This window comes from Misgurnus anguillicaudatus, chromosome 18 (assembly GCF_027580225.2).
Source record: "Misgurnus anguillicaudatus chromosome 18, ASM2758022v2, whole genome shotgun sequence".
Lineage (NCBI taxonomy): Eukaryota > Metazoa > Chordata > Actinopteri > Cypriniformes > Cobitidae > Misgurnus > Misgurnus anguillicaudatus.
Window position 1 is genome coordinate 18367544 of NC_073354.2, and position 19454 is coordinate 18386997.

Sequence of the window (19454 nt, forward strand, 5' to 3'; positions counted from 1 at the left end):
GAAATGCATTCTGGGAAACTTCGCTGTCCACACAAGTCTCCTCTGATGCATCCTCGATCAAATGGGCGGATCAAGAACACATCCGGGGAGTTCACAAGAACACAAGTACAGACAAGAACGCATATTGAGAAACGGCTTTGGCTTGCTGTCCTCGAAGGGAGCTGTGCACCTGAGCTCTGAACTTTCAGAGAGAGCAACCTGAGGTCAAGTTCTCAAGAACTCTACCCCCCTACAGACATTGCATAGAGGAAGAAAGAGAGCAGTGAAGGAGGAGATGGGGAGGCGGAGAGATCCCGGAAAAATTGCAGCTGAACCTGGAGGCCTGAAGGCTGCCTTATATATGCCCATAATGATGATTGACAGGCCTGAATGTTTAGGCTCCTCCCGAACCTATGTTTAGAACTTCATTAGATTGCATCTTCTTTTCAGTACACAGTTTTGTATTTTAATAGGTTTTTTGATTGCAAAAGACAAATTATATACAGGTTAAATTATAAGCATACACATAAAATTAAAATGTACACTTTATTTGGCTCCAGCTACAAATATAGACATTGATATAAGGCTACACAAAGTTCTGTATAAACAAAATTTGAGTTCCCTTAAAATGCCAAGGTCATAGATAAAAGAAATTGTAATTAAATTTAAAAAAATCGAATCAGTTTTTTTATAATTTATTGTACATATTCAGTCTTGGTATATTCAGTGTTCTCTATTTCAGCGTTCAGTATGGCAGCAGGTGTGGATGCTGTTTTATTAAGGAATACAGCAGAATATTCATCCTATTGAGAAAGACAAAGAGCAGTTTTTGTAACAATAAAACAATGTTGAATAAATTTGATCTGACTGAACTTAAATACCTACATTTACACATCTGCACACATCATGGCATATTTCAATACATTTTGCTCACCTCATACTCTAGTGCTTGTATCAGTTCTGTTGTATCACTGATCATCTTAATATCTCCTACAACATAAAACACTAAACATGTTGGTTTTGACATTTACTGTAAGGAGACACTGTATAGGAGAAATACTCTGCTATTATTACAGCTTTCGTTTCTACCTACAAATATCAATATACCAATGCTAAACAAATAGGTATTAGTTTACTGATAGCCTAAGTTAAGGATCTTGTATCACTTTGAAACTGATTTGAAATATTAGGTAATAAAAGCTTTTACACAATGAAATTAAATGTAACAAATTAAATGGTTTATTAGTTCAATACAAAACTTCTGCAAGATTAAATGTGAGACTACAAACTTTTTTCTAGTGGCTTTAAGCCAAGACACAAAGTTCAAATAAGACAAAGATGCAGTTAGGTTTGATCATTTTTAAATCTCACATGTTATTTATATTTAAAAGTATAACAGTTTTTCTCCGTTGCTTAAACACATTTCTTGAAACTATGCCTCATATTCACACAATCTTTCAAAAACAGACTACAACATAGTATTATAGTTTTTCTGAATTGCTAAAACACTAAACCCCAATCTTTGAACCAAATTCATAGTGACCTAAACCCATTTGTCAATTCATGCACTTTTTTGCAAAACTCTAAACACAAACTTCTCACTAAAACACATTTTACACTGCAATGCACTTGTTTTATAAATGTTAAACACAGGCAGGCAAAAGTTGAACACAAGGACAACAACATTGTCATCAAGAAAACACAACAACATTTAAAATTGTACACACTTTTTTCTAATGGTATTTTTTACCAATTGTGTGGATTGGAAACAGTCTAAGAGTCAGATGAAGAGTATGAGGAAGAGCAGGACACCAGAGACTATAAAACTAGCAAAATTTGCAGTTGGATTGCTGAATTTTTACAAAATACAAGTGCTGCTTACAGTAAAATTGAAAACTGAATATTACTTGGAATACTTACAGTAAAGTATTCACTATATTCACTGAACTAAACTTGATTACAGTAATACAGTTTTTTTTTTTAAAAATGTGTTTTAGCAAATCAGAAAAACTGTAAACACTGGTGCAATAAAATCAAAACAATATATCCAAAACTGGTAAGTTCTGTTGCTTGTGGTTCTCCCCTTTAAAAACCTTTACATGTGACCAAAAAAGACACAATCAATGTGGCATTGTTTTGGGTCAGGCCAGAGAATCTCATCCACATCACAGTCTATATTGGCCCTAGCCAAACAGCGAGGGTAAAATACTTGCATGATCCACCCCTGGCATTCATGTCTATCTGTATGCCATAGATATGTACACTAGATATCGCCTTGGCTACGGCAGTTCATTGGACCGAATGCGTCAAATAGAGCCGCCATCTTGAAACAGGGGAACCCCGCATCAGCATCGTTGTAGGCAATGGTGTAACGTTAATAAAATCACCATAAATTGTCATGAACGCAATTTTCTTGGTTTTCTTTTGGTTCGTTTCAACAGTCAGACATGTATTTAGCATTGTGTCCAGAAAAAAAAAATTGGATATTATGAAAATCCACATTTTCTAACTATAATGCATAGTTCTACCCTACTGAAAAAATCCAGCAAAGACCAGCATAAGCTGGTAGCTGGTTTTAGCTGGTTTAAGGTGGCAGTAGCTGGTCTAAGCTGATCCTTTCAGCCTGGCAAAGCTGGTCAAGCTGGTGGGCCAGCTGGTCTAAGTCCAGCTAGACCAGCTTAAAAAGTGACCAAAACACAGCTAGACCAGCTTGCTACACCAGCAATACCAGCTAAAACCAAGCTGGGAGACCAGCTAAAACCACCTCACCAGCTTATGCTGGTCTTAGCTGTATTTTTCAGTAGAGGCGGAGATAGCAGTTTTACCTAGCTACTCCCTATGACAAGACCCCTGTTCCAAGATGGCGGCGGTTTTGATGCATGCTTAGAACCCCAAGGCGACATCTAGTGTATATATATATGTCTGTATGCAAGGCAATTTGATGCATTTCTTTATTACAGTAGCATAATCCAAAAGTGTATCCACACTAAAGTTACTGTACAGAGCAGTCTTACTGTAAAGTACATCTATCTGTTTTCCTCCCTGAAGGTTCTGAAGATGGAGGCAACAGTGAAGTGACTCAAATTAGGCTTTAACTGTTTGATCAGCCTCCCTCATAGTCATACCATGGACAAGGACATGGTCAGCTAGAGTGGCTTGAATTTCATCTGAGACTGCTTGTCTCCTTGCCCTTCTTCTCCCTCCTCTTCTTTCACAACGTGCTCCACCTCCTCTCCCTCCTTCTTCACCAAGCCCTCTCCCTCCTCTTTCACCATGTCCTCCTCCTCTACCTCCTCTTACACCATGCCCTCTTCCTCCTTCTTTACCATGTCCTCTCCCTCCTCCTCTTCCTCCTCTTCCTCCTCTTCCTCTTCTTCCTCCTCCTCGACTTATTCCTTAATTTTTCTGTGGATCAATTGTTTCCAAGCTCAGTGAACTGATTCAGGCCCTTTTATCTATATTTTGACTCTTTGTGTTTCCACCTTGGTATTTTTTTGCTCATTGGGCTCAAGTGGGTTGACTTGAGTGAACAGAATAGAATGCTAGTGCTTTCCATATAACCTGATGGTGTAAGCACTGAGAAATGTAGAGATTTGTTAGTGGAGTTTTGCAGTACCAGTTCACCAAATCTGACTTATGTGTTTAAGTAGGGGAATAGTGTTTATAGTTCAGAAAAATTGGTGTGTTTTTTGAAAAAATGGCGTTATGGTATGGCAATTTTAGATCAAAGGCTTGGTTATAGTGTTTTAGCAATCGAGAAAAACTGTAAACTGCAGCTGTCAATGTGACTCACAGCACCTGGATGAGTCTGTGTTATAGTCATCAGGCAGTTGTTACAGCTGGTACAGTTCAATACTTACAAAGTTAGCTATAAGGCTGGTTTATACCTTATCCCTATACATAACATACCTTGCAATGTCGCCACTGGCCAATCAGAACCAAGCTTTCCAGAGCGCTGCATAATAAATTCCACCAGTAATACCAATAACGGTACTGAGACAAATACTGCTATTAATATAACAACATCTGTAAAGAAACAAACATACAGAAATACATAATAAACAAATAAACAACCGATGCACAACATTTACAACAACATGCAAAAAGGTAAAAAATTTGTCATGGGATGGGACAGCACCATTTAAAAAGGTCCTAAAATGTACAATTTAGGTAAAGAAATGTACCTTTGATGTAATGTACCAGTATGTAAACCTTTGAACAGGGGTGTCAAAACACGGTCTTGAAGGGCCGGTGTCATGCAGAGTTTCCCTTAACACACCTGCATGAAAGTTCCTACTCTGTCTAGTAAGACCTTGTTAAGCTGGATCAGGTGTGTTTGATATGGAGCAAAACTCTGATGAGACAAAGGCCCTCCAAGAGCAATATTGGACACCCTTGCCATAGAAGTACCAATTTGCACCTTTTAGGTACAAAAGCATAAGCGTATTGACATTTGAGCTTGGGGGTGGGCAGACTGGTCTATCACAGTGTTTCCCGATCCTGGTCCTCGGGCGCCCCCTTCCGGAGGGTTTTGGATGTCTCCTTATTTGGGACACCTGATTCGACTCATCAGCCTCCTTCCAAAATGGTAAACACGCCTCCCTAACAAGCTGATGAGTTAAATCGGGTGTGTTAAATAAGGAGACATCTAAAACTTTCTGGGAGGGGGTGCCCGAGGACCAGGGTTGGGAAACACTGGTCTATCATACTGTAGTACTGTATCTATACTGGAACGTGTTTTGATTTTTAAAGCAAACTAGATAATTAAAATAAATTTAAAAATTCTACATTAAAATAACATGGCTTGAATGTTAGATCAAACATGATAATGGATTTCATTTTTATTACTGTAACAGTAAAGAATGAGGACAATTATTTGTATGTTTCTATTAATAATATTAATACTTTAATCAGTAAAATTACTTCCACTGTAACTTCTTTTATTAGGGTATAAACAACAGATCAAATATTGAAGCATCCTTATTCATACAGTTTGACAGTAAATTTAAACAATAATTATATTAAAGTTAAGAGGATTACAGTTTTTCTGAATTGCTAAAACACTAATGGATGCTCTGTAGTGTTTTATATTATAGACTTTTGTGTGTATGATTTGAAAGCTTAGTTTGATTTTGAGTACAAGTGAAATGGTTTTGAAGGAATTGTTTGATTTTGCTAGAATAGTCAGGGGTTCTGTAAATTGTTTAAAATTGGGATTTGTGTTTATGGTTTTGAGAAATGAGTGATGGTTTCAAAAAATGTGTTTTAGCAATTCAGAAAAACTGTAATACAAGTAGAGTTGCCAACTTTGTTGAGACAAAAGGTGGTCTGCCGCAGCAGTTCAGGTGGTTTTGTGTGAATATACAGTCTATTCTGCCCTCCAAAGCCAAAGCGCAGTAACTACGCATTTGGTCAAAATTGAGTTAAGGGTTAAAATGGGCTTTGCGAGATCTGTTGTGTCTTGTGACAAAGTCTCCTGGTTCAATTTTGTCCCATTTCAGAGAAACATGTGTGCCAAAATTGCAGTAACATGTTTGACTGGCTGGTGTAAAAAACTTTAAAGCCATTTTTCTCAGTTTCAGTGTTTGCGTAGATACTGCACTTAGCCTTTGGAGGGCAGTATTGTTTTAAGCCATTTGTCAATATGATAGCCAATCTACTAATTAAATATTTTATAACTCCTATGCCTTGGCAACAGGTCTATTAGTAGTTTGTTAAGCAGGTAGCCTATAGGTATAAAATTTTGAAAATAATTTGTTTAGTGAATACATAGGCTATTTATATTGTGGTAGCACAGGGTGTTATATATAATAATTGACACCACTAGCGTAGCCAGGATTCACAATGTGGGTGGGCCCAGAGAAATCAGGTGGGCCTTAACCCAAAATGCATCTGTTATCAAAATATACAAACACACAACTACACCAGCTTCAATATATCACCGTTTATTAAGAACAAAAGGCTGTATGGGCCCTATTTTAACAATCTAAGCGCAATGTGCAATAAACCAATAAGAGTCTCATCTCCTTTAAAAGCTAGTTGGTGGCGCCATCCCGATTCCATATTTTGGCAGAATTTGTAAACTAAAAAACTAAGCGGAGGAAGAAGACCACCTCTTTAAGATTGATATTAAAAAATTTAGCTGTTTGTATTTGTAATGAAATTGTTTTTGTTATTAAAACCTTTAAAAGTCGTTTTCTTTCAGTCATGGAAGTAAAAATAGCAGGCTTTTCGTTGCTGTAAATGTATTGATAGCCCAGATGATCAGTCTTATCTCAAAGAATATTTTACAAATATGCAAGAAAAGCTTTGTATTTTAAAAATACTTTAAATAGTAGCCTAATTTGTTGGTATTTGAAGAGTTTCGTTGCAAAAATAGATAATTCTGCTTTTTTTCAGAAATCTCGTTTTTTGGTTGTGCATTCCAATTAATATCAATTCAACTGCAGTTGGTTTGTTTTGATTTAAAACTTCATAACTTAAAAAATACAGCTAAGTAGAACTATAAGTAAGCAATAAGGTACGAGAGGCTGTGCTGTATCGTGAATAAGTAACGGCTGAAGGGCGTTGTTAGGCACGACGTGAAGCGGAGGTCAAGTATAGTGATAGTGATAGGTCAAGTATAGTGATAATTGCAACATAATTTACTCATTAGGATAACTAATAGGCTTTACTGGATAGGCAGGTGGGTGGGCCTAGCTGACGGGTGGGTGGGCCAAGGCCCACCCAGGCCCACCCATAGCTACGCGACTGATTGACACTCTATAGTCCCTTTCACACATGCAGTCTTTACTGGTAATTTACCGGTAAATTGCAGTTAACAGATCATGTGTGAACAGAACCTTTCCGGTAATCAGTGCTCCCAATTTACCAGTAAGACAGGTTGTAAGATTACCAGTAATTTACCGGTAAGCGCTATGTGTGAACGAAAAATATAGGAATACCGGCATTTAGAACGGACGACGTCAGACCGTGCTGACAGCTTCAGACCAATCATAATGTTTTAATAGAGATGACGCGTTTACCCCGCACTGTTTTACGGATGTTTCCACACACACGCTGCTTGAAAGTCGAGCACACCTGAAGTTTACATCCACATTTCTTCACCAAAGTTGTTTAAAACAGCTTACCACATACTTGGCGAATTGCCGACGTCCTTAACACGCTCTCTGTGAAGCCTAAAGTGCAAACGGTACTGTTGTTTAAAATGTATTTTTGGTTTGACGTCGCCTCATGCAATGTTGTTTGGTCATGAGCAAATTCGCGACTGCCAGAGTTTACCACAGACGTAAAAACAACAAAATACGGACCGTGGATATGAACGACGTGGATTGTTTACAAATACAACACTGAGCTCAACGCGCACCACAGGTACTTCCGCTTTCTCAATGAATTTACCGGTATTTTGATACTGATGTGTGAATGATGTCTTACTGGTAAAAAGACGGAATGTCACTGCATGTGTGAACAGCACATTTTGTATTTACTGGTAAATTACTGTGTGAACGAGGCTTATATTAACTTTTATGTTGTTGTTTTGTAATATAGGAAAGAAGTTTTAGTAGGTCAATCTAGTGTTTGTCCCACCCAGGCCAGCTGACAGTCTTGCCTGGGCCCGGGACAAGATAATCTTGGAGGGCCCCTCGGCCCCCCTACTTTTTACTGGTAACAAAGACATTTGGCATTATCAGATTCATGGCCCACGAATATTGCATTATTATACATTGTATTCAACATTTATATAGTAGTTAAATGTAGTTCTGACACTATATACTGACACAAAATAACTTTTAATTTATAAACTGTAACGTCAACCCCCTCTTTTGAAAACCTTTATTTTCTTCTAAGTCTGACCAGATATTTTGAGCGTACTGAACTTCAAATGAAATGACATCATAAAATTTTTATCAGTGGCCAAACCATTTTTGTGTTGGGTGGAGGGTTTCTTGACCACTATTTCAAGTATAGGAAGAAAACAAATAAAACGTTTTTTTTTTTTTTATCTCAAATACAGTCACCTCCATAAATATTGGAACATAAGCACATTTTGTTTTATTTTAGCTGTTTACCAAAATTTATTCCAGTTACAGTCATATTATGAATATTGGCTTACAGTGCACACTCTCAGCTTTATTTTGAGGATATTCACAACCATATTGGCTAAAGGATTTAGGAATTACACCCATTTAATATGTAGCTCCCCCTTTTTAAAGGGGTCAAAAGTAATGGAACAGTTGACTTAAAAGCTGTTTTATGGACAGGTGTCTATTTGTTAAATAATTTCCTCATGAATGACAGATGTTAAAGGTCTGGAGTTGATTTTAAGTGTTGTATTAATTTGCATTTGGAAGCTGTGGCTGTGAACCCAAATCATTTGATTCAGGGACATCTCCATGCAGACCATAATTAGGTTTCAAAAACACAACAAATCCATCAGAGAGATGGCAGGAACATTAAAGGGATACTTCACCGATTTAGCATTCAGCTTTGTATCTGTAGAAACCCGGCAGTATTACTGAATGACCATGTTTCCCTCCCTCATTTCCCCCTGAGAGGAGAGATATCTGCATTTTGGTTCTGCAAAAAAGTCCTCCGATGATGTAATATGACGATTTTTGCATCATCGGAGGACTTTTTTGCAGAACCAAAATGCAGATATCTCTCCTCTCAGGGGGAAATGATGGAGGGAAACATGGTCATTCAGTAATACTGCCGGGTTTCTACAGATACAAAGCTGAATGCTAAATCGGTGAAGTATCCCTTTAAGAGTGGCCACATAAACAATTTGGCACATCCAGATAAATAAACAACACAGTGGTGAGCTTAGTTACATTAAAATCCTGTATGTCTAAATGGGATAACAGTGGTGGATGATCGCATTATCCAAAATAAATATTCATAATATGACTGTAACTGGAATACATTTTGGTAAACAGCTAAAATAACACAAAATGTGCTTCTGTTCCAATATTTATGGAGGTGACTGTATAGATTTTTCCCCACAAATATGCCTATTTTCTTTATTTTTTAACAATTGCAGTGTTCCCCACAGGATTTTGAGAGACTGTGGTGGCGATGACGTCACACGCCAATTAGCATATATGTGGTATCATTGCGTCGTGTTTTACTCTTTAATCTGTCACATTATATTGCCTTTTAACACAACTGAATGCTATTTTTACATATTATTTGTTCTGTTGTCTATAAAATAGTGACTAAACAGGACCCAGTAACGACCCAACTCATTGTTAATGTATGTTAATGTCAATGTAAATCCAATTAGCTCTTTCTTTAACTGCTGCTAAAAATGCGCCCTCATCTGACAAAATCATCATACATTTACATTGAGGCTGTACTGATGTTGCTCTTCAGTGTTGTTGCGTTATGAGCGCTTTTTTATTGTAAACACGAGTGGTAGTTTTATTGTATATCGCGTATAGGGCAGACAATTTGTTGCAAATTCAGAAAATGAGAGAATACACGGTTAGTGTTACTACAGAACACGTGCACGAGCATACCGCATCATAGGTAGGGAGAGAGCTCGGACACAGACTCACACCAGAACGGGTATGTGTGGTAATGCTGACCTTTTGTTAAGTCACTTAATATGTAGATTTGTATATGTAGATTAAATTTTAACAATAGGGAGCCTGCCCCCAGCCCCCAAGCTCCGCCTATGTACAAAAGTGTACTTTTTTGAAAAGGTACCCCCCAGTGACAACTTTTGTACCTTCATGTACCTTTATTTCAGAGTGCACAGTGTATTCAGAAAGCATTCAGACCCCCTTTACGTTTTTAATTTTGGCATGTCGCAGCCTGATACTATAAGGTACAGATCTGGGCTACAAAAAAATCTGCTGCACTGAAGGTTCCCAAGAGCACCTCAGCGGCCTCAATAATTCTCAAATGAAAGAAATTTGGCACAACCAAGAATGAGCTACAGGTACTTTTTGTGAAAACTTCAAGTAAGCTTAATTTTATGAAGAAAGCTTATATTACCAAGAAATATAACAATTACATTTTGACCACAGGTGACCTCCAATTAAGTTGCAGAAATATCTCAGCAATCATCAAGAGAAATGGGAGGCACCTCAGATAAAGTCTTGCAGTATTTTTGCAGAGGGTCTGAATACTTATGTAATGTGATATTTCCGTTTTCTCTTTAAAATTAATTTAAAGACATTCCTAAAATTCTGTTTTCACTTTGTCATTTATCGGGTACTAAGTGCAGATTAATGAAAAAAAAATTAAAGGTGCCAAAGAAAATAGTGGCGGCCTGTGACTTCTTTTTTAGAGGGCGCTCGATGTGATGTTCGTCAAAACATGTATGTAGCGCGTCATGTGTGTGGTTTGTGTTCTTCACAATTGAGTGATCCTGTGTGCATCACGTGCCTGCTGCAGACGTGTCTAAAGGGTTTATGATAAAAGAGACGCTCGCATTTGCCAGATACTTGCATAATCTCATTCGTAAGGGAGTGTCTTGTGTTTTATTAAGTGCAAAAAGTACCCAGAAACATTTTTACACGTTCATTTACAACTCCGCTGTACTGTTTCACAAAGAAGCTAATTTCAGTAGCTGCGTGTGTGCAAACAGACCTTTATGCATCAGACGAAAATACCAATTTTGATGAACAATCAGTTATTCAGAGATTGTTAATGGAGTTTGTAAGTGGTAAGTTTGTGTTTTTCAGTATGGACCAGCAAACATAACTGTAGGCCTAATGCCAATAATAGAACTTTAGCCTAGACACAAACTAGCATTAGCATATAGCCTTCACTTTGCACGATAATATCAGCAGTCACAACTTTGTTTTAGCATTGTAACAACATTGTAATAAGTTTAATTTTGGGGGTGTACATGCTGTATCTAACGTCACAACTGGTGTTATGCTGAGATCGGCCTCTTTTACAGTCTTTTGCATCCACGAGGTTTACAAGAGGGAGGACAATAGTGTTTGAGGCTCACGATATGTCATTACTATGTACAGAACTCTTATTATTCATCTATGACTATGTAAATGCAGTATTACATTCTACAGCATCTTTAAAAAAATAAAAAGGTATCAGGATGTAACATAACAAAATGAAGGGTTCTAAATATTTTTTGAATCCACTGTATGTTAATGTATGTGGGAAAGTGTTATAGATTATACAATTTAGGTGTTGTACAAGTAAATTAAACCTTTTTAGGTTATTTATTTAATCACCTTGCCTAGTTCATTTATACGGGTCTGTGTATGAGGCTAATTTACAAATATTCAATAGTTTAACAATTGATATAAGATAATAAAAGCTGCATGTATAATACAATTAGATTATGTATACTAAAGAATTTGTCAACTACTCAATTAGAAACACTTGACAGATGATTGAGAAATGATTTATAATTTTTCTGAAGCTAAATATCAATGACTTACACAGATGTATGCCATGTGGTTGATGTGTTATTCTGTCTTCTAGTTGTTGAGTTGTTATTAGCTCATGTGTTTGTTGTGAAGGTTGATGTGTTGATGAATAGATTGTATGGACCTGTGGTTTCTCTGTTCAGAGTAAAATCGTACAAGTAAAATTGTTAGTGAATATACAACACTGTAACATAACAGAGCATCTGTCATTCAACTTTACATCAGCTTTTTAACAGGTTAAATTTCTCAAACAAAACAAATAATAATGTTGTAAAAGTAACAACACACAGAAGATAATCTACCTTCAACATGAAGTCTGATGAAGGTAAACCTGTTAGACACAGAACACTGATAGACTCCTTGGTCTTCTTTGGTCAGTGCTGAGAGATGTAGAGAGAGATTTCCTGGATTAGTTTGATTTAACAGTTTACGTCTGTTCTTGAACCTCTTACTGTGTTCAGATGGGTAAATTTCTTCATAATTATTGCTTTTTATATCAAAACTCCATATCAGCTGGTCAGGTTTAGCCAGTGGTTCAGTACAGGAGGAGGGCAGAACTACAGACTCTCCTAAATATCCACACTGTAACAAATTTCTGTAATTTCTACAGCAAAATTTTACAGTTACTTCTTGTTCTGTCATTTTACAAAGTTTAGCTGTACATTGCAATGCATTGTGGGTCAAAAAACTATTACAGAAGTTGACAGCTTTTCCCCCACAATAAATTACAGGTATATTTGCGCTTGCCTGTAAATGATGCAGTATTACAGTTATTCACTGTTGAATGCGTTGCACGAGGCAGCTTGACGCCATTTTATGTCGGATTGCAGAGGAGCAGGGACATTGCCACGCCACTCATGCACAAAATGTAAGTATACTATTATAAATAGCTATTATAATTGTTAATGTTGGTTGAAATATAGTTTACCGTGTATCAGTCAAGCCCCACAATAAAGTTAATAAAGAATTTTTGAACAAGCAATCCCAGGTGAAGCAGTTTAGTGGTTAAAATAAAGTAAATGGTATAACTTTCATGTTAACCCTTTTCATATTTAAATTGGACTTCAATGCGTTAACGTCACTCAGGCATGCAAGCAGGGTGCGTGCATGCGCGTACATGCACGTCCACATTGATGCATAGGTCTTATACATGCATACATATATTTTGAAATATTAAAATATTGATAGGATCAGATAGAGAGTTTTTAACAAACGTGCGTGTTCATAGGCGCAAATTCTTTCTCCGCCGGTGGGCGTGGCAGCGTCAAGCAATGCTTAGCAACGAAAGAAGCTCTGAAGCGCCCACGCGATTTGAAGAGGAGAAAAGCGGCGCGGTCACGTTTTCCGCGTGGTTTCAGACGCGACATGTAAAGTAAATGTAAAGCAACTGTGCGCGTATGTGTTGGCCATTTCGGTGGTTGCTCGAGCCGAGCCCCGGAGGACCCAGGGGATCAGGGCATATCTGCGTGTTTATTGTAGCACTTCCACTCATAAAACAACAAGTGAGAAACCTTTTTGGGGTTATAATGTTTCCACCTGCGCTGAAAACGCGTTCTGATGGTGTACTGGTAGCGCAGATTGATACTTTTTAGCAACTATAATTGAGAGAGAACGGCCGTTTCTCAACCGAAGGCTTCAGTCTCCGGAGGTCGCATATGTCATCAAGCCTGGTTTATTATTTTCATTGCAAGTCATAAGCATATTACAACAATGTATGATCAACAAAGAATAATAGTCAAGCTTTCAAAAATGATATTGCTATGAAAAATTACTGTACATTTGAATCTAATTTTCTTTGTCTTTTAGGTGTTGGCAACAGCAACAGACGTTGAAAAAAGACTACAGTTTCCTGACTTAATTGTCTAAGGTAGTCTATTTTTTGTAATGAGTTGTAAGCATTGCAAAGACGGGCTATGAAGGACACAAATTAGTTTAACGTGGATATGTTCATGTGGAAAGCAACAGATTTTTTGCATGTAAACCATTTGTTTATGCTTAGGTGAATCAGCGTTTGGATGCTGAGCATCGGGTGGTTGTGCCTCCACATCCCAACTTCGTGGCTGGAATGGCAGCTTTGTTTTCTATCTACTACAACTTCAATCTGGTGTACCAGGAGGAGCAAGTGCACACTGGAGATCATTCAAAGGTAACTATGTGCTTGAAGTACAATGTGGTTTATCATTATTTTGTAAAGTGTGCTATTATGAGTAACAGAGATTTTATTTTGCTTTAAAGGTGCAGTGTGTAATTTTTAGAAGGATGTCTGGACAGAAATGCAAAATAATATACAAAACTACATTATCATGGGTGTATAAAGACCTTTTCATAATAAATCGTTATGTTTTTATTACCTTAGAATAAGACGTTTTTATCTACATGCACGAGGGTCCCCTTATGTGGAGGTCGCCATTTTGTGCACCATGTTTCTACAGAAGCCCTTAACGGACAAAATTTTTTGTCTCCGACAATGACACATTTTTCTGTTGGCGGCTACTGTAGCTTCTCTATGCGTTTCAAAAGCAAGGGATGAGCAGTGGGCTGAGCCGTTGGTTGCAATTCTCAATCTCTCCACTAGATGCTGCTAAATTTTACACACTGCACCTTTAAGTGTGCTTACAGGAAATCCCTTTAACATGATTTTTTAGTTGATAAATTGGGTTAAGTTAGCAGTTATTTACCCAAATGCTTTATATCATTGCAGAACCAATTAATTGTAACATTCAAACATTGACAATAAAGATTTATTTGATTATATATTTTGAAAAGTAGTTCTGCATTGGGGTAACTGAGCATTTAGGTAAATAAACTGCAAACTTGCTTATCTAGAATGTTTTTCAAGTCTGAAAGCACTATAAAGTTGCTTAATACACTTAATATGGTGTATTATGTTATGAATACTAAAATGTTATATTGTTGTGGTTTGTTTTATGTTTTGTTGTCCTTTGAAGCAGGGGATAGTCGGGAAATTTTCAACCAGAGGACCTGCTGCTTGAGGTTATGTTAATGCAACTAACCTAACCATAACGCATGCAATTTTGTGACTAGAAATCCAAATCATCCCTTCAACTGTTATGACCCTATATTTCACTATTGTCATTGCATTGCAGAACCACTTCCTGGTTTAGCTTGCCTGGACAGCGCAACTGAAATTAAATTAATAATAATTACCAGCTGAATTTTTCTGTTGCAGTTTTTCTGCACTTAAGCTGAAAAGGGCAAATCAGCTTGATTTGCACAGCCTGATGTATTTTTGCACTCTCATGTAGAGCAGTTAAGGCACTTTTTCATAAAGTTTATTTTCATGTGATTTTGTGATTTCAGATGCTTCATTGGACTGAACCCGTCCAGTGGGACCAAGACAGCAAAGGTGGTTAGCCAAAAAAGAGGGAAGGTACCGGAGAAAAAGAAGAACCGCATTAACCCTCACGTCTCCTCTCTCCTTAAGCGGCTGATAGATTTTGAATGGCTTCAATTGTAAGTCTCAAGCGACTTCCTCACAATATGAATGGACAATGTTCTAAATGTTTTCTGAATTTCACTGAATGTTAAGAAAATGAATAGAATATGCTGTTAAGAAAAAGACATTCTGAAAATGTACAGTATTGTAACACTGTATTTTGTTTTAATAATAAAATTTCATGATTTTGCATCTTGGACTATGGTTTTATTTAACAGTTGAAGAGAATCTTATCCAATGATGTTTGGATTTAAAGCAAGCCTGGTCTTATTTAAAACACTTTACAATAGGCATCAGCAAAGATTAACTATTTATTTTTTACAACAACACAATGTATTGTAAAATATTTACAGATTTTTGCTGGCAACTCGAGTTGGCAGCAAAAAGATGTAATTATTTCAAAACACATTATGTTGTTGTAAAAAAGATTCTACAATAACATATTGTATTGTGAGGAATTAACAGATATTACCTGGCAACTAGAGTTGCCAGGTAATATCTGTAATTTGAAAAGAAAACAAGATAATGTTGTAAACTAAATTACAATAAAGTAGTGTTTTAATATAAAAACCTAATACTTTGCTGTAATTTATGTACAACAATAACCTGTAAATGAAATCCAGTATTATACTGTAATTCATTTTTACAGTTATTAAAAGCAAATTCACAAAACTTTACAAGACTTTACTGGCAACTTTTTTGCCAGGTACTTACTGTAAAATCTACAGGCAAATTCGTTACAGTGCAGTCAAATAAACTGTCTCTCCCTGCCGATCCAAACGACATCCTGTGAACATAAGGATACAAATTATGTTCATATTTAAATTGAAATCACATGAAAATTGATTATGTAAACATTTAACAACAGTTGTAAAACATAAAGCACAGAATATTTAAAGATCAACAGATTTCTAGGTGGGATTCAATCATTAGACTACAAGCTATAAATACAAGTACAAGCTATGTCTATTTTTCCATTACAGGAAATGGTTTATAAACAAACAAACAAACAAACAAACAAACGTAAAGATAACTTTTCCGTAAATGGCCAAAATATTTAAGCTGAATTTGGTGAGACTTGGACAAAAAGGAAGTCCCATTTCATTTTTTTAAATTTCTAAATAATATTTTGATCGGTTTTGTGAGAGTTTAAGAAGAATCATTCATTTACCTGTAACTGTTAAGGAAACATCTGTAAAACTGTGTGATGATCTGTGTGGTCCAGTACATCTATAGAGACCTTCATCTTCCTCTCTGAGGTCAGAAATAAGAAGAGACAGATTTCCTGGAGATGTTTTATTAAACAGCTCAAGTCTGCCTCTGTATGTCTCACGTTCAAATACATTCTTCCACCCTTTTACAGTCTCCCATTTAAATGTGTTAACTGTAGACTTTGGGTCATCACAGGAGCAGGGCAACAAGACTGAACCACCTGTGTATCCTATTACATTTATTCTCTTCTTCTCATTTGAAAGATTACAACCTGTAAACAAGAGAGTTAAATCAGCTTTCAAATGAATGTTTTAGATTGAAACATACAATCATAACAAATAAAATTGCTGAGATCTGAAATCTGTTCAGATTGTAAAATGATTATTATTACCTTACTGATAATGAATTGAACATGAAGAATATTTGTTAAGTAAATCTAAAATATCTCAGATATGACTTACAGTTGAATTAGTTCAAAACAGTCACAGAGTTAGTCCAGCAAATCATTGTGACTTAAATGGATAGTTCACCCAAAAATAAAAATTACCTCATGGGTTACTCACCCTCAAGCCATCCGAGATACATATGTCCATCATCTTTCAGACAAACACATTTTCTGTTATTTTAGCTTCCAAGCGTTATAAAGGTTGAACAGTAGACAGTGATCTGCTTCATGCAAGCCCAAAGAATGTGCATCAATCCTTCACAAAAGTAATTTACAATGGCTCCAGGGGGATAAATACAGAACTTTGAGGGTAGTCAATGGGATTTTGTAAAATAAATATTTATATTTAAAACTTGACAAACAAAAATAACTATCTTCTGGTAACAACACAATCTTGGACTCTACTGCATTCATACTTTTGTAACGTAGGATAAAGGCAGAGAGTGGCAGCACAGAGCAGTGAGCAAAACAACAAAGGCACTCACAAGTTAATCAAAGATTTTAAAGAAAATGGTGGAGGATTTCGATATAAGACAAGAGGATATAGACGATATTGATATTTATTGATATTTATTGATATTTAAGCGAGAGTCTATTCTCAGTAGATCTTATGCATCATACAGTACACATAATACACATTGACCTCTGACGGAAGCTTGTTATTTTCGTTTATAAAGTTTTAAATGTGGATATTTCTCTTACAAAATCCCATCGATTACCCTCAGAAGGTCTTTGTTTATCCCCTTGGAGCCGTGTGGATTACTTTTCTGAAGGATGGATGCACATTCTTTGGGCTTGAAGGAAGTAGACCACCATCTACTGTTCACTCGTTATAAAGCTTGAAAGAGCAAGAACATTTTCTAAAATATGTAAATAAAAAATGTGTTCCTATGAAACATGATGGACATGATGTTTAATAACTAGTTTTGCAATATTCAGAGTATATTTGTTTAATAGAGTTAATGTTTAGTGTATGTTTTGCATTATGTCATACTTATCAGATATTATCTATTCACACGAGTGTTGCTTCTCACTAGTTTATCTAAACCTTTCTTCTTATTGTCATAAAACTAACTACCACATTACTGGTATTACTATTAGCTTTGATTTATGTTTACTTGAAGATGTTTAAGATGTAATTTAAGTTTTCAAAATGATATCTTACAATTCACATCAAAGTTTGCAAACAAAACCGATCATGTTTCAACGATGAATATTAAAGATGTTTATAGTGTTCTTAAGTAAACTATAGTTTATAGTACACCGTTTAGTTCATAAGACAAGCGCAATAATATACACAATAATACACAATCTGTACTGTAAAAATACTTAAAAATACTAAAGATGTTGGTTTAACTTCCTGATAAGACATTCACATGTCTTGATGTTGATATGGTTTGGGTTTTTGTTTGGTTGAGCACAATGTATTTGTATAATAATCTTCATTCTGACTGTTCAATAAGTGTTTCAATAAGACACATTTACTTGCACTATGAAAGATAATAATGTATTGAGAATTTTGGTAAATTAGGCCCTCAACCTAATAACAGATTATGTAACATTAATCTGACTTGAATTTTTTCTTAAAAAGGTTTTGTGTAGTTTTCAGCTCACCTGCACAGATGTGAAGCATAAAGAGAGAAATATATAAACAGTCCCTCATTGTTTTATTAGTCCTCACTCAGTAATGTTTAAACTTTCAGAGTAATGAAGAGATGCTAACAGTGATCTTATTCTGGGATTCCAGTAAGCTGTTTGTTTTTAAAAACCCAACTTCCTCTTTTAATTTCCTTACACGGTTTATTTCCTATACTTGTATGTCATTGTCAAATAGCTCACTGTTGAAACCACAGAAACAAGATTATTTTGAGCTGCTTGAGTGACACAAGATAAAAGTATTCAATCGTTCTTCCAGTAATGAATGAATGTGAAATATAAATATGATCTGTGAATTCTGGGCCTTTTAACTTGTGTGTAATGATGAATTCAATAATTGTTTTACATCTAAAAAACAATGAATGTAATCCTTTATTTTATTATATGGTGAAAAACATGGTGGTTAGATTAGTGACTTTTTAAATAAAGCCATCAACAAAACAAGAATAGTAGATTTCACAAAAGATCAAAATAAATATATCGCATTAATCACAGTTAATCACAAACATCAATATTTGAAGAGAACACAAAAGCCCAAAATGCAGTTAAGTGTAAGAAAATACATTATTGTGACAAATAAAATCATTGAATAAACATTTCAAGAAGAGATTTAGCTAATACATCCACACTGGTCTTTTTGCACCTTTTTTAAAAATAGTTTTAAGTACACTAGATAAACGATTTTTTGGCTGTTGCATTCAAATGTACATGATGTTGGCCTTAAAAAGTGGCATAATTGTTTTTAGACAAGATGTTTTTGACACATTCTGGAAACACTAGTGCGAACTACAATACCCATGAAAACAAGACAAGAGGAAATAACACAACATTAGTTACAAAATACTGCATGATTCAAAATAAAAGACATGACCCAAACACAAGATGCAATACAAAACTATTACATTTATAATGAGAACCTAACATTTCTTAAGAATAAAAACCACAGAGATGAGATCACTGTTACACATTTAATCAGACATCAGGTACATCAGGGAAGCTAGAAAGAAGACGATAAACGTGTAAAAGATAAAAGTATAGACGGTTTCATTGGAAGCACGTGATACACATCTGGATCCGAACCTTACTTCCGGTTTCGTTTTTTTAATGGTCTGACTAGTTGCTAAACTGATCTCTTGAACAAATGCCTCATCGAAAATAACAAATGTTTTGGTTTCCTAGGTAATCTATGTGTTGTTTTTTGTGCTTGTTATATAAATAAATTACGTTTAAAGAACTTTGTTGTTATTTATTCTTAGTGGAGTTTACCGGAAGCTGCAGCTGCTTGTTTATGTTGTTACTG

General features: G+C 35.9%; 1 long non-coding RNA gene across 1 annotated transcript; it reads left to right on the plus strand.

Moving 5' to 3' along the window:
* The first annotated feature begins 11963 nt into the window (after positions 1-11963).
* On the plus strand, positions 11964-15033 carry LOC129441133 (uncharacterized). Its single transcript, XR_008643375.2, has 4 exons — positions 11964-12252; positions 13191-13251; positions 13384-13530; positions 14706-15033. It is a non-coding gene; the product is annotated as an uncharacterized lncRNA (long non-coding RNA).
* The last annotated feature ends 4421 nt before the right edge of the window (positions 15034-19454 follow it).